This window comes from Crinia signifera, chromosome 2 (assembly GCF_055691185.1).
Source record: "Crinia signifera chromosome 2, ASM5569118v1, whole genome shotgun sequence".
Classification (NCBI taxonomy): domain Eukaryota; kingdom Metazoa; phylum Chordata; class Amphibia; order Anura; family Myobatrachidae; genus Crinia; species Crinia signifera.
Genome location: NC_139218.1, coordinates 12,540,724 through 12,564,346, shown reverse-complemented (window position 1 = coordinate 12,564,346; position 23,623 = coordinate 12,540,724). Strand labels below are relative to the sequence as shown.

General features: G+C 46.2%; 1 long non-coding RNA gene across 2 annotated transcripts in view; it reads right to left on the bottom strand.

Annotated features, from left to right (window-relative positions):
• The window catches only part of LOC146058665 (uncharacterized), a 28,606-nt gene extending 5,518 nt beyond the window's left edge, over window positions 1-23,088 (bottom strand). Inside the window, exons 1-3 of one of the 2 annotated variants that reach the window (XR_014469888.1) lie at window positions 22,830-23,088; window positions 15,814-15,869; window positions 14,550-14,683 (exon numbers count right to left, since the gene is read on the bottom strand). This is a non-coding gene — a long non-coding RNA (uncharacterized LOC146058665). Of the gene's footprint in view, window positions 1-14,549; window positions 14,684-15,813; window positions 15,870-22,455; window positions 22,571-22,829 lie in introns of those variants that run through there. The other variant, XR_014469887.1, reaches the window with a different exon arrangement.
• Between the last annotated feature and the right edge of the window lie 535 nt (window positions 23,089-23,623).

Sequence of the window (23,623 nt, the reverse complement as noted above, 5' to 3'; positions counted from 1 at the left end):
GCTGATATATACTGTAATATGATACAGATACAGTGTATAAGTATTATCACTACATCACCTTATCCACCCGGACTAACACCAGCTGATATATACTGTAGTGTGATACAGATACAGTGTATAAGTATTATCACTACATCACCTTATCCCCCGGACTAACACCAGCTGATATATACTGTAGTATGATACAGATACAGTGTATAAGTATTATCACTACATCACCTTATCCCCCGGACTAAGAACAGCTGATATATACTGTAGTATGATACAGATACAGTGTATTATTATCACTACATCACCTTATCCCCCGGACTAACACCAGCTGATATATACTGTAGTGTGATACAGACACAGTGTATAAGTATTATCACTACATCACCTTATCCCCCGGACTAACACCAGCTGATATATACAGTAGTATGATACAGATACAGTGTATAAGTATTATCACTACATCACCTTATCCCCCGGACTAACACCAGCTGATATATGCTGTAGTATGATGCAGATACAGTGTATAAGTATTATCACTACATCACCTTATCCCCCGGACTAACACCAGCTGATATATACTGTAGTATGATACAGATACAGTGTATAAGTATTATCACTACACTACATCACCTTATCCCCCAGACTAACATCAGCTGATATATACTGTAGTATGATACAGATACAGTGTATAAGTATTATCACTACATCACCTTATTCCCCCGGACTAACACCAGCTGATATATACTGTAGTGTGATACAGATACAGTGTATAAGTATTATTACATCATCGTATACCCCCGGACTAACACCAGCTGATATATACTGTAGTATGGTACAGATACAGTGTGTAAGTATTATCACCACATCACGTTATCCCCCGGACAAACAACAGCTGATATATACTGTAGTATGGTACAGATACAGTATATAAGTATTATCACTACATCACCTTAACCCCCCCGGACTAACAACAGCTGATATATACTGTAGTATGATACAGATACAGTGTATAAGTATTATCACTACATCACCTTATCCCCCGGACTAACACCAGCTGATATATACTGTGGTATGATACAGATACAGTGTATAAGTATTATAACTAGATCACCTTATCCCCTGGACTAACACCAGCTGATATATACTGTAGCATGATACGGATATAGTTTATAAGTATTATCACTACATCACCTTATCCCCCGGACTAACACCAGCTGATATATACTGTAGTATGATACGGATATAGTTTATAAGTATTATCACTACATCACCTTATCCCCCGGACTAACACCAGCTGATATATACTGTGGTATGATGCAGATACAGTGTATAAGTATTATCACTACATCACCTTATCCCCCAGACTAACACCAGCTGATATATACTGTAGTATGATACAGATACAGTGTATAAGTATTATCACTACACTACATCACCTTATCCCCCAGACTAACATCAGCTGATATATACTGTAGTATGATACAGATACAGTGTATTATTATCACTACATCACCTTATCCCCCGGACTAACACCAGCTGATATATACTGTAGTGTGATACAGACACAGTGTATAAGTATTATCACTACATCACCTTATCCCCCAGACTAACACCAGCTGATATATGCTGTAGTATGATACAGATACAGTGTATAAGTATTATCACTACACTACATCACCTTATCCCCCAGACTAACATCAGCTGATATATACTGTAGTATGATACAGATACAGTGTATAAGTATTATCACTACACTACATCACCTTATCCCCCAGACTAACATCAGCTGATATATACTGTAGTATGATACAGATACAGTGTATAAGTATTATCACTACATCACCTTATTCCCCCGGACTAACACCAGCTGATATATACTGTAGTGTGATACAGATACAGTGTATAAGTATTATTACATCATCGTATACCCCCGGACTAACACCAGCTGATATATACTGTAGTATGGTACAGATACAGTGTGTAAGTATTATCACCACATCACGTTATCCCCCGGACAAACAACAGCTGATATATACTGTAGTATGGTACAGATACAGTATATAAGTATTATCACTACATCACCTTAACCCCCCGGACTAACAACAGCTGATATATACTGTAGTATGATACAGATACAGTGTATAAGTATTATCACTACATCACCTTATCCCCCGGACTAACATCAGCTGATATATACTGTAGTATGATACAGATACAGTGTATTATTATCACTACATCACCTTATCCCCCGGACTAACACCAGCTGATATATACTGTAGTGTGATACAGACACAGTGTATAAGTATTATCACTACATCACCTTATCCCCCAGACTAACACCAGCTGATATATGCTGTAGTATGATACAGATACAGTGTATAAGTATTATCACTACACTACATCACCTTATCCCCCAGACTAACATCAGCTGATATATACTGTAGTATGATACAGATACAGTGTATAAGTATTATCACTACACTACATCACCTTATCCCCCAGACTAACATCAGCTGATATATACTGTAGTATGATACAGATACAGTGTATAAGTATTATCACTACATCACCTTATTCCCCCGGACTAACACCAGCTGATATATACTGTAGTGTGATACAGATACAGTGTATAAGTATTATTACATCATCGTATACCCCCGGACTAACACCAGCTGATATATACTGTAGTATGGTACAGATACAGTGTGTAAGTATTATCACCACATCACGTTATCCCCCGGACAAACAACAGCTGATATATACTGTAGTATGGTACAGATACAGTATATAAGTATTATCACTACATCACCTTAACCCCCCGGACTAACAACAGCTGATATATACTGTAGTATGATACAGATACAGTGTATAAGTATTATCACTACATCACCTTATCCCCCGGACTAACACCAGCTGATATATACTGTGGTATGATACAGATACAGTGTATAAGTATTATAACTAGATCACCTTATCCCCCGGACTAACACCAGCTGATATATACTGTAGCATGATACGGATATAGTTTATAAGTATTATCACTACATCACCTTATCCCCCGGACTAACACCAGCTGATATATACTGTAGTATGATACGGATATAGTTTATAAGTATTATCACTACATCACCTTATCCCCCGGACTAACACCAGCTGATATATACTGTAGTATGATACAGATACAGTGTATAAGTATTATCACTACATCACCTTATCCCCCGGACTAACACCAGCTGATATATACTGTAGTATGATACAGATACAGTGTATATGTATTATCACTACATCACCTTATCCCCCGGACTAACACCAGCAGATATATACTGTAGTATGATACAGATACAGTGTATAAGTATTACCACTACATCACCTTATCCCCCAGACTAACACCAGATGATATATACTGTAATATGATACAGATACAGTGTATAAGTATTATCACTACATCACCTTATCCACCCGGACTAACAACAGCTGATATATGCTGTAGTATGATACAGATACAGTGTATAAGTATTATCACTACATCACCTTATCCCCCGGACTAACACCAGCTGATATATACTGTAGCATGATACAGATACTGTGTATAAGTATTATCACTACATCACCTTATCCCCCGGACTAACACCAGCTGATATATACTGTAGTATGATACAGATACAGTGTATAAGTATTATCACTACATCACCTTATCCCCTGGTCTAACATCAGCTGATATATACTGTAGCATGATACAGATACAGTGTATAAGTATTATCACTACATCACCTTATCCCCTGGACTAACACCAGCTGATATATACTGTAGTATGATACAGATACAGTGTATAAGTATTATCACTACATTACCTTATCCCCCGGACTAACACCAGCTGATATATACTGTAGTATGATGCAGATACAGTGTATAAGTATTATCACTACATCACCTTATCCCCCCAGACTAACACCAGCTGATATATACTGTAGTATGATACAGATACCGTGTATAAGTATTATAACTAGATCACCTTATTCCCCGGACTAACACCAGCTGATATATACTGTAGTATGATACAAATACAGTGTATAAGTATTATTACATCACCGTATACCCCCGGACACACAACAGTTATTGGAGTCAGTCCTGCAATGTGGTGCATATCTTCTGTAACACAATTAAATCCACATAAACAAAGGAACGGCGGTAACGGGAGTTGCTCGTTTACAGCTCATTCGGCGACTGAGCGAGAACCTTTATAGATGAATACACACAGTTTATGTCTGCAGTTACCAGACTAATGTTACATATAAACACCGACTTGTCAGGGACGCCTTCAGGCCTGTTTGTTCCGCACCTTCTGCGTATGATGTAGTGACAGATACAGCTGATGTGACGTCTAATTTCTTACAGAACAGTAAGTTCTGAACTTTAGCAACTGAAGAGTACACATTCTCCCATATCCCATATAGTAATAGGGGAATGCTGCTTCTCACCTCTATGGGGGGGATTACATTTTCCCACTGGTTCACATGCAGTAGCGCACGCAAGTGGGGTTTCTGGGTACCCAGAAACCCCCCCAGTAGTCTAAGGGCCCTAGTCTGAAAGCTGAAGGTCCCCTCTTTCCATGGGTACAAGAATTTTAAAAATCGGCCCTTGGGAACCGGAGATATCTGACTTCAAAGCAGTGGTCCCCATCCAAGCCTGTTAATTGCTCTTCCAAGTCAGATATTTCAGGTTCTGTCTGACTCAGAGTTTCTCTGAGGGTATATTCCAAAAGCTGGTGGACACTAGTAGCTTGTCTCTACTGTTCCCACAACCAGAGATATCAGCCTTCCTGCAGCTGGTTACTGTTCCTGCTCCACTCACCTGGTATGTAGTTATATATACTCATTACTCATTGGCAGATTGCTCTGCCTCCTGAACTCTGATCCCCTAGTCCCCAGTACCATTTGGTAGGTGGGATTCTCTAGTTTTTAAATCCATTAAAATCTAATAAATGTATTTCTGGGAACTGGAGATATCTGCAGTCAAGCAAGCTGTCCTCCCACCAGAAAATCATGAATAATATGCCCACTCCACTATACACCCCTCCTCGGCATATTAAACATCCTCTACCACCCTGGAAGTTATGTATCAGGGCCCCTTCATTCAGCCCAATGCCCTCTTCTCCCACCCCATCTCCCACCATCTGTGCAGTAAAGGGGTAATTAGGGGAAATTACGGATCCAGGCCCTACATGCTGAGCGGTTGATATAATACCCCCTACCACCTGCGGGACATCAAAGCTTCCCCCACCCCTACCGCTGGAGGATCGTTAGGGGCCCCAATACATTGCTATGCCCAGGGGTCTACACTGCTGTTGACGCCCCTGTATGTGTATATATATATATATATATATATATATATATATATATATATATATATATATATATATATATATATATTGGTCTATCTATAATACTTTAAATGACCCGGCATATACTGGGTCACCTAAGTGTCCATCTCTGTGCTTTGCTCCGCCCCTCTGGAAACCCCCTTCTGAAAATCCTGCGTTTGCCACTGACATGGCCTGTAAATGGACAGCGGTGGCAGGTGATGATGCTGGATCGCGCTTTATCATTCACCGCTCATCGCCCGGCCATACACTGGGGGATTTTGAGCTCAAAATGGAAAACTGAGTTATCTCGAGCTCAAAATCACCCAATGTGTATGGGGCTTTAGTTAGATCTACACTGCCTGTGTTAGAAAAACATTTTTTACATAATAGTTATTTCAATTTAGTTCACTTTTTTACCATATTGCAACTGTGGGATCTTTGGCCTGTACTCTAGGGTTAGCATCCCTGTTGTATTTGCGCAGGAATGGGGGCTTGGCCATAACTCTTGAGGCAAGCTACAAGTCATTGGCCTCTTGGCAAACCCCAGTCTAACAAGACCGTACAGGCCCACCTGTCCAAAGGCCTACTGGTCAGAAAAGTCAGGAATGGCCACAATTCCAAAATAAATCTGCACATTGATCTGAAAATGAAAGAGAGGAGGTGCCATCCATTCCCCAGCACTGTTAGATTTGTCTACTACTGTTGTGGTGATGAGGTGGGATACATACGGGTGACCGAAGGTGGGGATGTAAGTGCTCAAAACTCCAACATCGGCATCCCAAATGGGGGGATCTCAACAGTGGTTAGGGAAGTATACTTAACTTCCCCGTGTTCCCCCTTGTTAACCCTCCCTACCCACAGCCTAACCCTATCCCTCCCTGCCTGCAGCCTAACCCTAACCCTACCCACAGCCTAACCCTCCATGCCTGAAGCCTTACCTTAACCCTCCCTCCCCACATCTTAAACCTACCCCCCCGCCTGCAGCCTAACCCTAACCATCCCTGCATGCAGCCTAACTGTAACCCTCCCTGCCCGCAGCCTAATCCTAACTCTATCCCTAGTGCCTAACCCTCCCACAAGTGCCTAATCCAATCCCTCCCTGAGCGCAGCCTAATCCTAACCCTCCCTGCAGCCTAACCCTATCCATCCTCGCCTGCATCCTAACCCCAACCTTCCCTGTCCACAGCCTAACCCTCCCGGCCCACAGCCTTACCCCAACCCTCCCTGCAGCCTAACCCTCCCCACAGCCTAACCCTAACTCTCCCGGCCCACAGGCTAACCCCAACCTTCCCTGCAGCCTAACCCTCCTCACAGCCTAACCCTAACCCTCCCTGCCCACAGCTTAACCCTCCCTGCCCACAGCCTAACCCTAACCCTCCATGCCTGTAGCCTAACCCTAACCCTCCCTGCCCACAGCTTAACCCTCCCTGCCCACAGCCTAACCCTAACCCTCCATGCCTGTAACCTAACCCTAACCCTCCCTGCCCACAGCCTAACCCTCCCCCTGCAGCCTAACCTTAACCCTCCCTCCCCCCAACTTAAACCTATCCCCTCTGCCTGCAGCCCAACCATAACCCCCCTGCAGCTTAACCCTAACCCTCCCTGCCCGTAGCCTAACCCTAACCCTCTGTGCCTGCAGCGTAACCTAAGAGTTGGGGTAAGGGTAGGGAACCCTGCTGTAACTAACAGGGCAGAAGACAGGGCAGAAGTAACTGACTGTGGTCGTGTCAGATTCCTGATTGTTTTAGGATAAGATAGGGTTCAGTTGCATCAAATCCAATCGTTGTTTTGTACTCTTATTTTTTCATGCTGCATTATACTCATTGCGGGTATAGGGGTGTTTTCTGTAAACTAGAAAGGGCCACTCTTGGGGTCTCTAAAGTACATTACAGTGTTCAACTCTTTGGGGAGATCAAGGAGGATCTACATGTGTGAACTTCAATTTTAGGGTGAAATATAATAGGATGAGAACTTCAGAAAGTGAGAGATTTGGTAAGAAATCGCCAGTTTTTTTAAAGCGGCAATCATTTACACTTCAGAATCATACTGGTTTTGCAGTGTAAATGATTGCCGCTTTACAAAAAACCTGGAGATTTCTTACCAAATCTCTCACTTTCTGAATCTCTCATCCTATTAAATCTCACCCTTAGTTTTTACAACTTTTCACTGATACATAGGGCCTTATTCTAGTTCACTCTTTCTGACAAAATCCTTCTTAGATGGACAAAACCATGTGCACTGCAGGTGGGGCATATGTTAATTGTGCAGAGAGAATTAGATTTGGGTTGGGATTTACTTCAAAGTGAGATCTATATTGAAGTGTAAAAATAAAACAGCCAGTATTTACCCTGCACAGAAACAAAATCACTCACCCAAATCGAATTCTCTCTGCACATTTTACATCTGCCCCACCTGCAGTGCACATGGTTTTGTCCATATAAGAAGGATTTTGTCAGAAAGAGTGAACTAGAATAAGGCCCATAGTTACATAGTATTTTAAAGCTGAATAAAGACTCGCATCCATCCAGTGTATTAGCTTCATCCCTTGCTATACAGAATATATACTGACTAGGTGATTCATCGCGCCCTACGGGCGCTCTTCACACCGTCGTAAGGGGCTGCGCCCCCTTAATTTGTGAGCGTTTGTATATGAGAAATATGGTTAGAATTGTATGAAAGATGCCCTGTATTGCAACTTAGGTGTCCGCGAATCGCGGGAGGGGGGGGTCGCGGAGGGTGCCGCGAATTGCAGGAGGGGGGGTCGCGGGGGGTGCCGCGAATTGCAGGAGGGGGGGTTGTGGGGGGGTGGATGCTGCGAATCGCGGGAGGGGAGGGATTGCAGAGAATCGCGGGAGGGGGGTCGCGGGGTGGGTTGCCGCAAATCGCGGGAGGGGGGTTACGGGGGCGGGGGTTGCGGCGAATCATGGTAGGGGGGGTCGCAGGGGGTGTGCCGTGAATCACGGGAGGGGGGGTCACGGGGTGGGGTGCCGAGAATCGCGGGTTTTTTTTGTGTGCCGTGAATCGCGGGAGTGGGGGTTGCGGGGGGGTGTGACGCGAATCGCCACAAGAAAAAATCAACACAGAAAGGTCAACACATGTAAATGTTGACATAAGTGTGGCACTTCATTGGTGTCCATGTCGACACATGAGAATGAATATGAAAACATTCAAAAAATGAAAAAAAAAAACTTCAAAAACTCATGTCAACCTTTTTCATTGTCGACCATAGCCATGTCAGTGTTTTCCATGTGCAATTTAATTCTGGAGCTGCCGCGAATCGTGGGGGGTGCCGCGAATTGCGGGAGGGGGGGTCGCGGGGGTGGGTGCCGCGAATCGTGGGAGGGGGGGTTACGGGGCGGGGGTTGCGGCGTATCATGGGAGGGGGGGTCGCGGGGGTGTGCCATGAATCACGGGAGGGGGGGTCACGGGGTGGGGTGCCGAGAATCGCGGGGGAGGTGTGTGTGTGCCGTGAATCGCGGGAGTGGGGGTTGTGGGGGGGGGGGGGGTGATGCAAATCGCCACAAGAAAAAATCAAAACAGAAAGGTCAACACATGTAAATGTCGACATAAGTGTGGCACTTCATTGGTGTCCATGTCGACACATGAGAATGAATATGAAAACATTCAAAAAATGAAAAAAAAAACTTCAAAAACTCATGTCAACCTTTTTCATTGTCGACCATAGCCATGTCAGTGTTTTCCATGTGCAATTTAATTCTGGAGCTGCCGCGAATCACGGGGGGTGCCGCGAATTGCGGGAGGGGGGGGTCGCGGGGTTGGGTGCCGCGAATCGCGGGAGGGCGGGGTTTACAGGGGTTCCGGTGGGGGGTTGCCGCGAATTGCGGGAGGTGGGGGGTCACGGGGGTGCCGCGAATCGCGGGAGGGGGGGTTGCGGGGGGGTGTGACGCGAATCGCCACAAGAAAAAATCAACACAGAAAGGTCAACACATGTAAATGTTGACATAAGTGTGCCACTTCATTGGTGTCCATGTTGACACATGACAATGAAATAAATCTTCAAAAACTCATGTCAACCTTTTTCATTGTCGACCATAGCCATGCCAGTGTTTTGCATGTGCCATTTAATCCTGGGGCTGCCGCGAATAGCGGGGGGTGCCGCGATTTGCGGGAGGGGGGGGGTTGCGGGGGGGTGGGTGCCGCGAATCGCGGGAGAGCGGAGTTCATGGGGGTTCCGGTGGGGGATTGCCGCGAATTGCGGGAGGGGGGGGTCGGTCGCGGGGGGGGTGGCGCGAATCGCCGGAGGGGGGGTTGCGGGGGGTGTGACGCGAATCGCCACAAGAAAAAACTCAACACAGAAAGGTCAACACATGTAAATGTTGACATAAGTGTGCCACTTCATTGGTGTCCATGTCGACACATGACAATGAATATGAAAAAAATTAAAAAAATTAAAAATAAATCTTCAAAAACTCATGTCAACCTTTTTCATTGTCGACCATAGCCATGTCAGTGCTTTGCATGTGCCATTTAATCCTGGGGCTGCTGCGAATTGCGGGGGGGGGGGGGTGCCGCGAATCGCGGGAGGGGGGTCGCAGGGGGGGTGCCGCCAATCGTGCAAGGGGGGGTCGCGGGGGGGTTCTTTTTGCCGCGAATCGCGGGAGGGAGGTCGCGGGGGGGTGTTTTTTCCGCGAATCGGGGGGGGGGGGGGTGTCACGGGGGAGGGTTTGCCGCGATTCGCGGGAGGGGGGGTCGCGGGGTGGTGGTTATGCCGCAAATTGCGGGAGGGGTCGTGGGGGGGTTCTTTTTGCAGCGAATCGCGGGAGGGGGGGGTCGCGGGGGTGTTTTTGCTGCGAATCGCGGTAGGGGGGGTCGCGGGGGAGCGGGTGTTTTTGCCGCGAATCGCGGGAGGGGCGCGCGGGGGGGGAGGTTTTGCCGCAAATCGCGGGAGAGGGACGCTCACCTGGTGGCTGTGGAGTAGCAGTGCTGGGCAACATGGGAAGGCAGTGGGTGTCTGGCACTGTCTGTGGGCTCACTGGGCTGGTTCTCTGTCACATACCTCCCAACATGACCCTCTCCAGGAGGGACACAATGCTCTGTTTCTAGACTTCCCCTTAATGTATGATTGCCATCACCTGTTTTAAACAGGTTAATTTCTCAGAAAGGTGTTCAGCACAGATGAAGGCAATCACACATTAAGAGGAAAGTCCAGGAACAGAGCGTTATAGACACAGACACCCACTTTGAGTGACAGATGTAGCCAAATATATAGGAGATGTGATTTACAGTAAGTACAGATTGTGATTATTGTTTGTACCCCTGTATGTTTTTAACCAATAGATGTTTGTCCAACCTGATTTTAAATGTATTTATTGTGTCTGCCGACACCACTTCTCCAGAGAGTTCCATAGTTTGGCTGCTCTGACTGTAAAAAAATGTTTTTGTCTAACGGAACGAAATCTTCTATCCTCTAATCTAAACTCGTGACCCCGTGTCCTTGAGTCCTTCCTTACAGTAAAAAGTGCATCTGACAGTTCCTTATATTGGCCCCTGATATATTTGTACATGTTTAGCATGCCCCCCCTTAAACGTCTCTTTTCTAGCGTAAACAATCCTAAATGGTCCAATCTATCTTTATAGGTTAAATTCTCCATTCCCCTAATAAGCTTCGTTGCTCTTCTTTGGATTCTTTCCAATTCTATGATGTCCTTTTTATAGTGCGTTGCCCAGAACTGTACTCCGTATTCTAGGTGTGGTCTAACCAATGCTTTGTGCAGTGGCATAATTACATTTGAGTCCCTAGTTTCCATGCCCCTTTTTATACAGGCCAGTATCCTGTTCACCTTATTTGATGCTATGTGACATTGAGCGCTGCACCCAGCTTGTTATCTATATGGACTCCTGTAGGTCTTTTTCAAGTTCTGAAACACCCAGTGCCGCCCCGCTTAGGTTCCAACTAGCACATTGGTTATGTCTCCCTAGATGCATAATCTCGCATTTATCCACATGCAGCTGGCTCTTGTGGTTTTGGGGGATATTTTTATTGGGTATTCGGTAACTGCCCTCGGCCCATGCTGTGGGTTGCAAGCTGTTTTGCAGCCATCCTCTTATTGGAGCTTTTTCCAATACTTGTTGCTGTGGAGTTGTGGGCTGAACAATTGTCTCATTGGAATATTGGGGCAGATGTATTAAGTCTGGTAAAGTGATAAAGTAGTGATAAAGTGAAGGAGATAAAACACTAGCCAATCAAGTGTTTGAAAAATGACAGTTAAGAGCTGATTGGCTGGTGTGTTATCACCTTCCGCTTTATCAGTGGTGTAGCTAGGTGCCACAGGCGGCGCCCGGAGCAAGGGCATGTCCCCCCCCCCAATTTGTAGTAGGTGAGGCTCCTGCGCAGTGAAAAGTGGGCACGGCCCAAGACTATACCACACACTGTAATGCCCATTGCACATTTTAGCAAACTTTTTAATACCTATTACAAATAAAGTCACACATGATGCCCATTGCATACTATATAACACACCCTAACACACCGTAATGCCCATCACATACTATTTAACAAACCGTAATGCCCATTACACATTTAACACATAAGTGCCCCTTACCTACATGCTCCATGCCAGGGGCTTCTTGCTCGATGCCAAGGGGGACTGAAATTGCTTGTTGCCAAGGGGGACTGAAATTGCTTGCAGGGAGGGAAGGTGGGAGTAATAGTGCGGATCAGGGAGGGTGGGGTGATAGTGTAGAGAAGGGAGGGAGGGTGGGAGTAGTAGTAGTGTGGAGCAAGGAGGGAGGGTGGGAGTAGTAGTGTGGAGCAGGGAGGGAGGGTGGGAGTAGTAGTGTGGAGCAGGAAGGGAGGCGGGAGTAGTAGTGTGGAGTGAGGGTGGGAGGGAGTAGTGTGGAACAGGGAGGGAGAGTGGGAGGGAGTAGTGTGGAGCCCCCCAGCTGTCAGGGGAAGTGTGCGGTCAGCACAGCAGTGGTGCTTGCAGTCACATTGCCACCAGTGCATCCCCTCCCCCCTGTCACCGGGCCTGCACTGTGCTACTATTTAAAATTCACGTCTCCCTCTGGACCGCACTAGCCAATAGACGCTCGCGGTCCAGCAGCCATCAGTTGATTGGCTGCTGGACTGCAAGCGCCTATTGGCTAGCAGTCCAGCGGGAGACGTGAATTTTAAATAACACCACGTCTCCCAGACACAGCGGGGAGCGGGGGATAGCGGGGGAGACAGACTAGATTGCAGGGGAGTGGGCGAGCTGGCGGTGCAGGCACGGCTCCAGCGCCCTGATAGCTTCCGGCGCCCGATACGCCTCTGGTCTGAATACATCTGACACTATGTCCATTATCACATCAGGCTTTGCAGATCTTGAGGAGTCTAGTTTGAAAATGTTTGAAATCAATGTTTGGAGCGAAGGATGTTCCAGGAGTTAGAAACATGATAGCGAGTGATTTCTAGGAGATTTCAATTTTATAATTATCACACGTTGGGTGTAATTTGTCACTTTTATGTTTGGCTTATTATTGAACAGGCCTAGAAGGACTTGTGTTGGCCCCTGCAGTGGCGTAAGTTCGTCCCAGTTGCCCAGAGGCAAGATAAATACTGGTGCCCCCCCCCCCCACACACACACACACACTGCACCTTACAGATGTATCGGGGCTCGCCTTTGCTGGCGATCCGCCAGCAGCATGCTGCTGGCGGATTGCCAGCAACACGGCGCCGCTATCTGACTGAGACGCGCGTGCGTCCCCCACGCACGCGCGTCACAGTATCCGGGCGGCGGGGCGGCGAGGCAGACGCATTACTGTCCACCTCCCGCTTGAGGGGGCAGGGGGGGACCCGCGGAGGCTGCGGGGGGTGCGGTCACCCGGTGTGGGCACCGGGCGACCGAGGGCAGCACCGTCGGAAGGGGACGCGCGCGCACCTCATGCGCGCGCGTCCCCTTCCGGCATACAGATGGCAGCGGGGCAGGGGATGGCGATGGCGACGCCATCGCCATCCCCTGCAAAGATGAGACCCGTTACATCTGTACATACAGTAAATATATATGTATGTAATGTATATTTTATATTTAAAAATAAAGAAACTGTGACTTCTATGGTCCTCCTGGGAGGGGGAGTCAGCCACAAAAGTGATATCAATGGCTTTCAATTAACTGATTCAAACTTGCAGGAGAGGAGAGGTGCCCCCTTGGGAGCAGGAGCCCGGCGGCAGATGACTCCATTGCCTCCCAGAGTTCTGCCTCTGGGCCCCTGCGACTTTACAAGGTTCATAAGGTGGAGTTGCAGAATTGGGAGGCCTATCAGGCTAGGTAAAAGCATAGTGGTAAGTCAGTTGTTTTGTCAGTTGTCGACTGTTTTATAGAACCTTCTTAGCCACATGTTTAGGAAATTAAAATATGGTAATTAATTAGTAAATGCTGTGACCTTTAATCCAATGAAGTTGTCAGTCTATTATTTTAGCATGATAAGTTTGGTTAAGAATGTTACTATTATGGTTAATTTCCTTAAAGTTATGGACACCGTAGAGGTTGGAGGTGTAGGTGAGAGAAGAGAGTAAGATCTTTATAGGTATGGGGGAGAAGATTGATCTGAATTCTGAGTGGGAGCCGGTGTCAGAGGATGCAGAGGGTGGTGGCAGAGATAAGGCAAGATTGCCAAAATCTGAGATCCTTAAACCCTTTGACACCTTCCCTTCATTTGATCCTACTACCTCTCCTCTTGATCCTATGCCCTCACAAATCAGTACCACTCATCCCAACCCTAACTAAAATCTGTAATCTCTCTACTGGTATCTTTCTATCCCTTGTCAAGCATTCAGTGATTACTCCCATTCTGAAAAAAACACAATTCGAACCCTAATTCTCAGACTACCATCCCATCTCTCAGCTCCCATGCCTCTCCAAGCTACTTAAGAGACTCGCCTCACACACTTTCTTACCTCACACAACTTATTGGACCCACATCAGTCAGGCTTTCATCCCCAACACTCCATAGAGACAGCACTGACTAAAGTAGGGAATGATTTGGTCACTGCTAAGTACAAAGGCCATTACTCACTACTAATTCTTCTAGACCTCTCTGCTGCTTGTGAGACTGTGGCCACTCTCTTCTAATACAAACACTACAATCCCTAGGTCTTTTCTTGGTTCTCATCCTATGTATCTAACCAACCTCAGGGCTCAGTGTTGGGTCCTCTGCTTCTCTCAATTTCAACCACATCTCTCTGCAAACTAATCACCTGTTTTGTTTCATTTGTACGTGGGTGATACTCAAAACTACCTATCCTCCCCAGACTTGTCTCCATCCGTATTGGTCCGTGTCACTAAATGCCTTTCTGCTATTTCATCTTGGACGTCATCTCACCACCTGAAACTGAATATTAAAAAAAAGAATTAATTATTTTTCCACCAACCAATTGTAGATGACAATCAGACCTACACCACAATCTCGCAGCCTAGCTGTCATCGTTGGCTCTGAACTGTCGTTTCTTCCCTACATTCTGTCTCAAAATCATGTTACATACAACTAAAAAACATATCCAAAATATGCCCTTACATTACACAAGACTCTGCTCTCATCATCTAACGCATTGATTATTGCAATAGTCTCCTTATTGGTCTTCTCCAATAAAGTCTCTCTCCATTACAATCCATCATAAATGTAACTACAAGGCTGATCTTCCTCATCAGACATTCTTCGTCTTTGGAGCTGCTCTGTCAGTCCCTCCATTAATTACTTGTATTATCCGTATTCAATATTAAATATATTTACTTACACACAAGGCCATAAACCAAACTACACCAATGTATATCTCTTCTCTTATCTCAAAATATCTCCCAACCTGACCTCTCCACTCTGCACAAGATCTACTTCTCTCATCCACACTTATCACTCGCTCCCATTCCCGATAGCAGGACTTTCTTCTGTGGAATGCTCTCCCATGCACAATAACACTTTCCTCTAGTCTCCAAACCTTCAAGCGTTCCCTGAAAACTCACCTACAGTATCCGGCACCTTATCACATTCCAGGACATCCACAAAACCATTCCTACCAAATACATCCTTACTGTACAGTCCACACATATTCTCACTTCTTTTCTCTCTCAATTTCCCCAACATTGCTGGATGACCATATCATACAGCCCACCAAGAACCTCTGCAATCTAGTGGACCATTATGCAATAGATAACACCTATCCTTGCGTATCAATGCCAATTTCCCTATAGAGTGTAAGCTTGCGAGCAGGACCCTCCTTCCTCTATAACTGTCTGGTATTACCCAGTTTTTGCTATTACTGTTGTTCCATTTGTAAAACGCAACCAAATATGGTGCGCTATATATAAGAAACTGTTAATAATAAATAAAAATGATCATGACATTTTACAACTACTCGTGTCCCGTTACCTTATTGATGGTACGCTCCATCCTGCGATTTTTGATAAATACTATGCTTTCTTAACTCCAGCCATGTTTATATATGGGCAGAAGGAATTACGTCTTACCTGATTTACACGGCCCAAGATGCAGCTTCAAATGCTCTGCCAAGAAGGGCGATATCCTGGGACACAAATTAGTGACAATAATAATGTTAATAAGTCTATAGAGAATATGTAATGGCAGAACTGTAAAACTCACAATAAAAGTAATCAAGTAATGGCAGCCGGGTGGCACGTCCGGTCGGATAAATTAACCATTTAAATGGGAACAACCCCTGAAAGTGCACTGCCACGATGCTACATACAGTACGTTGAGCTAAACTCTACAGCGGACTTAGTTTATGGCAGAAGTTGATGTTCATTGAGGTGTGTTAGAAGAACTCTTCTCCAGGTCTTCTCCGGAGCTCTGGTAGACAACAGGTGCGATAGTCCTGCTGCGTTAACCTTCATCCAATATCGAGAGAGGATGGAAGGACTAATGAGGACATTAACATGCACACAAGTATCTTGGGAAGCAACAAACCGGGGCCAGCACTAAAGCCTTCAGACTAATTAGATGAGCCCGTATCCCAGGTGCTAGGCATTTATCTGTGAAAAGCAGGAGATGGTGTAAGGAATAAGATATTTACACTGGGGAGAAACCAATGAACTGTTGAACAGATTATAAAAATGACGATAAAACACAGCGCTGTTCTGAATATTATTAAGCTTTAATGGAAGCGGACTCTTTACAGCAGGAGGATAATACGGAATCACTGCAGTATATATATATTTTTTTCTATAAACAACATAGACACTGATAATATTTATATGAACAGTAAATCAGCTTGTCCCCAAGACGCCGGAAACAAGGAAAGTATTAATCTCTGTTAAAGATTATTAAATACTTTTTGTATTAATTAAAATGTGTTATGTGTTTGTTATTATGGAAGGGAGAGTCTTGTGGAATTGGGTTCATGCTTTGTTTAACCCCGGCGCCCGTTGGGTATTCGCACAACTAGTTTGGAGTGAATTAGGAAGCAATGAGATACGGTATATATGGAAAAATACTAAGGAGGATTAACCACTTTTCAGCTCAAGTACATAAAAATGCGCGGTTTACATCTGATCCTAAAGGAGAATAGTAATTATATACGTTCGTGAAATCGTTGCAGAGTTCAGAAAATATAGCGTATATCGAATGTATATTTCATGGTATAAGAGGTACGCACACTGCGCCTGATTCAGATGCAGTTTGAACTTCGACGGTGTGGCAACTGAGCGATTACCGGCGGGTTGTGCATGTGACAAGGTATGTTCGCAATGTCGCTCGCAGAGTGGAATCAGTCGCAGGTTGATAGACAGGGGCTGTTTTAGGGAGGTAGTGGCATCAGCAAACGCAGGGGGGATGGGGGGGTGGGAGGGGTGTTTTCCAGAAACAATTCTCCTCTTGGCAATTCGCTCAAATTATGACAAAGGTATACAATTACTATAGCTGCCGCCACATCATTCCGTGTAAGGGACAGAGCAGATCTGAAACACATGTCCAGTGGTAGCAACTTCTCCTACCAAGTTTGCTGTGTGTGCAGATCTGAGTCCTCAATCAGTGCACTGGACAAGAGAGCAGCTACAAGGAAGAAGAGACTGGAGCCTTACCATGAGGTGGGAGAATGTGATCTTAGAAAGTGCAGTATTGGTTCTATTAATATCGCATATTTATTTATTATGGTCTGGTTAACCTTTTCCTGACTACTTATTTACATTATGTAAATGTTTGATGGAAGTTTGTGGACGGCATTTGGAAACGCCGCTCTAGAAATCCTGCATTTCCCACCGAATTGGAGTCTCTCCAAAAATGCAGATGTACCGTGGCCGTTTTTGGAGCATGTCTAGGCATATGACTGCGATCTTGTAAGCAAACAACATGGCATCAGCGTGCAGCTCATAGTTCCGTTAGTGAAAAGCTGCTGCGTCGGCATTGCATCCGCCCCTGAATCAGGCCCTTTGTTATGTTGGGCTGAATATTGTGGCCAGAATCAGCGCTAATGCCACATCAGTTGTGAATTTGTTAGCAGCGGATATGCAAAAATAGGCAAATGTCGCAGGTGCCCAGATAAGTGTTTAGACGCCCACGAGATCAAGTGACAAAGAAGCAGCACCGGTAGCAGATCAGTCGATTATCGGCCTTCAGATTAACCCTACGGCTGCGCAGAATGAAATGCCGTAGCCATTGTAATGCTATGCATTATGACAGACGAAGGCTGGGACAGGCCCTGAAATCGGTCGAGGCCCACCTGTGTTCGAGCACCGCTTCCCTGCTACCTCCTGCACATGCCCCACAGCTGTCAATCACTGCGATGTCATCCTCACTGTGCGCAACAATAACGCAACTTAATTCATGTGCAGTGTGACGCCGATAATCTCTCATCTGTGTAAACAACAGGTTTATATCGGAATCGGGCTATAACTGTCACACCGGGACCCAATATTGCGGCTCTGTACTGTACTCATTGGCGCAGGTGCCAATACCAGCCGAATCTCTCCTTCTTCCAGCCTAATAACTTCACGTTCGTTCTTCTATAAGCTTGAATATCATGTAGGAAATACAAAGACAGACTCAGTCCCAGCTTCCTCTGTGCTCACGTTAGTATAAGGCAGAAGGAGCCATTTCACTGAGCCAAGCGGATAAATCCGAGCGAAGCAAGATCATTTAATGGCGGTCATTTATCAATGAGCGGACGCGTAGGGCCATCTTGAAATGAGTAATGACAATTACGTATCCCATTTCCAGCATTAAATAAAATGGTTGCACTTTTCACTATTGGCTGACCGCGGATAACTGCCTCCAGTAGTAATGGTTATGATGGCAGAAACGGCACGGCCAGGTCACATTATTACTAAGGATGTGCACCAACCCTTGTGTTTGGGTTTTGATTTTCAGTTTTGCAAAAAACACCCTCAAGTGTTTTGGTTCAGGTTCTGATTTTGTTTAGGTTTCCCTGAAAATGTAATAAGTGAACATTTTCTATTACCCACTTTCCCACGGGACTAGTCCTAAACTGCTTCTCTGTTTCGCTACAGCACCCCTGAGCAGTCACATGGACCGAGGCAGTTTACACATACTTGGCTAATCTCCCGGATCAGCCAGGAGCCCTTCTAAAATTGGGGTCCACTCACAGCCCCCCAGAAGTGTATGCAAGTCTCACGGAGCTGGCCACAGGCCCCCCTCTTTCCCCAGCAACAGTCCTTAAAACTGGTCAGTTCGGGGAGGCCAATGACACAATTTGCATCATCATAGCTCCACCCCTACTATACAGAGCAGGTAATCTGGCATTGAGTAGCGGGGTGCAGGACCAACGACAAAGCGAAGCCGTATCCACGCTTCCCGTACTGCCCACCTATTGTGATGCCAGGCCGGTGCGATGATAAGAACCTGCATCTCCGTTCCACACCGTACACTCGTTGTGAGGCCACGCCTCCTGTTTCTACAACAAGGCTACCCTGCCCTCACAGGACTGCCAGTAGGTCTGCAAGTTTGAGTAAAGGCCCATACACACTTTTCCATATGCTCGAACCCCCCAGCTTTTGCTGGCGATTCAGTATAGAAGCCTATGGGCTTCTTAGCGCAGTGCTGTGTGACGGATCCTTCGCGGTTCCCTCCCAGCACTCTGTGCATGCGCAGACGGACTCCCGGGTCCAGCATCGCAAGGGACAGCTCTTATCGGAAGAGCTGACCTTTGCATCAATAATTGCATATTTTAGAGCATATGCAATTATTAAGAATGCGGTACCTGGCGGAGGGGGGCAATGTAGGGTGGCGGATGTTACAACATCCAACCCTTTCTTTTTCTTTTCTTTTTCGAAAATCTTCTGGCAGATTAGACTTATTAACATTTAATACAGTATTGCTTACATAATGTAGTCTTTGTTTGCTTTGCTGAAAAAATTGGCACCTAGGTGAATACCCCCTAAGGCTTTTGGTGGCTACTGCACTTGTATGCAATGTAACAAGCATTTCACTCCCCTGTGTAACTTCCCCTTTTCAACGAGCATTTAACTCCCCTGTGGCAATGAGCATGTAATCCCCCATGGCATCGAGTATGCAATCCCCCTTGGCCTTGAGCATGAAACCCCCTTGGCATTGAGCATGAAGCTCCTGCCATAGAGCAAGGAGCCCCTGGCATTGAGCATGAAGACCCTGGCATCGAGAACGTAACCCCTGGAATTGAGCAAGAAACCCCTAGCAATGAGCATGTAGGGAAACGGAACTTATATGGCATAATATGTAATGGGCATTATGGTGTGTGGTTTAAAAGTTAAAGGTTATCACGGTGAGTGGCATAATGTGTAATGGCGCAATACTGTGTGTGGAAAAATGTGTAATGGGCGTTACGGTGTGCGTAATCCTGGCGCAGTGTGTCTAAGGGGCTCTACCTGGCGCTTTGTGTCTCAGGTGCTCTACCTGGCGCAGTGTGTGTGTATGTATAAGTGTGACTACTGCGTGGCGTAATGTGAATTGGTACTATTATGTGGACACTGCACAATTGCCCTGTTTGCCCAATAAGATGCCACCCACGAGCCCAATGGGATATACAGTAGAGCGTTATAGTATCAGTTAACACAACGTCATCCTTATGTTCTCACTGTATTGTGGAACGTGTGCAGAATACTTATAACAATCTCCTTCCCTCCAAGAACCAGACTTCTGGATCCTTGACCCAACTCTATTAATGTTTTTTTTTGTCTCTCCCTCTTCTCAAATTAATTACATACAGTCCCCATTGCGCCTGCCTATCTCCCAGCGCTATTCACCAATTTACTTATTTACAATATTTAGAATTAACTTACTTATCAGAATGCCATGGCGGAGAGCTCATTCATCTTTCTGTCTGCGCACTCTACATCACAATACCGGCGTGATTGATAAAGTGTCCTAAGTTCAAGCACAGAGAACTCGACTACAGTAAAAATTCCAGCGGAAGATTAATTAAGAGTCATCTTCGGGCGACAGGTTTTTAAATGGGTTTTGGATTTAAACAAAATATCAGCTGAAGCAGAAAGAGATTTTAAGAAGAGAACGCAATGATTACTGGTTTCTACAAAGAACATGTAATTTTCATCAGTGAGAACAATCATAAAATGGTAAGGATTCGATCAAAGGTAAAAGGTGGCGGGTGCTTACATACGGTACAGTAGGATCGGCGGCGTTTTTCGGATAATGGAATTTACAGCAGAACAAAACCTTAAATGAATGTATATTATGATGAGTAGATGGCTGACTGTGTATTTTGCCATCTGCTTCTTAAATGTTAGTGCGTCTCTATTTATCATTTTCAAGTTGCCTGATGCTTGCTGCCATTTTTCTATGAAAATCTGTCACACATTGAAGTAGGTATCTGGAGCCCCATTTCCAACAATAGCATACTGTACTGTACGTATCCAATTCAAAGCGGTTTCTGGTTGACAGGTCAACAGGGTCTAGGTCAATAGCTATTTGTCGGCATGTTTAAAAGGTGGGCATGGTGTATGTCGACATTGACAATTGATATTGTCGAGGTTGAGATGTCAATGGTTGACACAGAAAAGATCGACATAGGTTTTTTATAACTGACTTGTTCTTACTTCATGATCCAAGTGGGCATTAGGGAAGCCAATTTCGGGTGGCATTTTTTCAATACCATAATTCGGGATTGAAAAATGCTCAATGCCGGTATACTGGGATTGGCTTCCATAATAAAAAAAATGCCAGGTGGGCGGAATGGCCGAGAGGGCGAGTGGTGTGACTGGGAGCCGAGTGGTGGGGCTAAGAACAATACGGGTGGGCGGTGTTTTAGGGAAAGAGGTGGGCGGTGCACCTGTGGGTGGGCGGTGCAGCTTTTTGGCCATGTCATTTAGACCTCTGACCGCTTCACGCTGCGCAGAGCCGCGCAGCCGAGGACGGGAGGAGCCGGGCAGCATCTGAGAAGGTGCTTAGACACTGTCCGACATTATCCCAATAACTCCAATCCCAGGACTGAAATCCTGGCAATTTTGGGGCCAAATCCGGGGATCCCAATGATCCCGTTATTGGCCACCCTAGTGAGCACAGAGGGAGAATATAATAGTGTGCCAAGTGAATCGATACACTGATATGGTGCCCATGTTGACAGATGTCGACATAGACAACAAAACCCTGAAAAACTTGTGTCGCCTTTTCCCCATGTCGACCATTTTCCTGTCAACCTTTTGTCAATGTTGACCTAGACCGTATCATTCATTGTGTGTGCACAATATCATCTACCCATGGGACTGCAAATAGTCTACTGTATACGTTTCCCATGAGACTATTCCGAAACTTCTGCACTCCGCTTTGCTTCTGTACCCCTGAGCAGTCACATGGGCCGCAGTCACATTGCCTAATCTCCCGGATTGGCCAGGAGCCCTTCTACATCGGGGTCCTTTCACAGCCCCCCAAGAAGTGTAGGCAAGTCTTGCGAAGCTGGCCACAGCCCTGGCCATCCCCCCCCCCCCCCCCCCCAGCAGTCAGTTCCGGAAGGCCAATGACACGATTTGCATCATTGTAGCCCCGCCCCTACTTTACAGTACCAGTAATCTGGCATAGAATACTGGGGGGTCATGACTGCGACCAGTGGCGTATTTATAATCGGTGCAATGCATATGGTGCACACGGGCCCCTGTATACCAGGGGGGCCCCCACCGCACACACCGCACCCATTTCTTAATACTTACCATCCAGAGTTCTGCTATGAAAGCAGCAGCACTGCCAGAAAAATGGCGCAGCGGCCAGAGGAGGCTGCACACAGGCCTCGTCCTCGTTTGAAGCACCCCTGATCACAACAAAGCGATCCTGCATCCACGCCCCACCCTCGTTGTGCCCACCTATTGTGATGCCACACCCCTGCCAGCATGCATCCATGACCCGCACCGCACACCCGTTGTGAGGCCACACCCCCTGCTTCTCAGACTAGGCTACCCCGCCCACTCGGGCTGCTGGTCAGTCTGCAAGTTTGCGTTAAACCCACGGAATTCACAATCACAGATTTGATGTTGAATTTATCTTGCGGCAGACTAGGCCCATTAATAATGAATACCGTATTTCTTACATAACGTTCTCTTTAGTCTTTATTCGCTTTGCCGTACCGAACAGATTTCTAGGCCAGATCCCTCAGAGAGCCGCCCGGCTGATTCCCCTCCGATATTTCCCTCAGATGGAGAATGTACATTTCAGGCTGACGGTGATGCGCGGAACAGCTGCAGGGGAAGCGGCAGCCACAGGAAATTGCATTAATAGTGTGGAAATGACAGAATAAAACGAGAGTTTCCAGGACGCTGGCACCGTCTCAGCGCCGCTGCCATCTCTTTCCTTTCATCCAGGGCCGTTTAAACAGTTTCTTAGAAGATTCAGTCAAACAATGTATAATGAGAAGATAATGATCGCAGCGCGCCCGGGACCGAGCATTTCCCATACGTGTCATTCAGTTCTCTTATGTGGAAATGGTAATGATCAGCAACACACTTTGGGGGTAATTCAGGCCTGCTCGCTAGGATGCAAAGCGAGCAGGTTACCACCACCCCGTGTTACGCACACCCACAGCGCAGCCCGAATCCCCGCACTACGCTGCGAGCGTATGTGTACACAGAGGAAAAATCGGGACTATGTCAAATCCGGACTAGACCCCGGACCGCCGGACAGGACATCAAAATCTGCAGTCCGGAGCTTTTACTGTCCGGGGAGCAGGGCCGGCGCCACCACTAGGCAAACCTAGGCATTTGCCTAGGGCGCCGGCCACTGGAGGGCGGAAAATGCCGCCCGGGTACCTGTCCTACCGGCGCTGTCTATTTCAATCTGGCGGCGGAGGCAGCGGGGGTCCCTGCAGTCTATTAAAAATCACGAGCG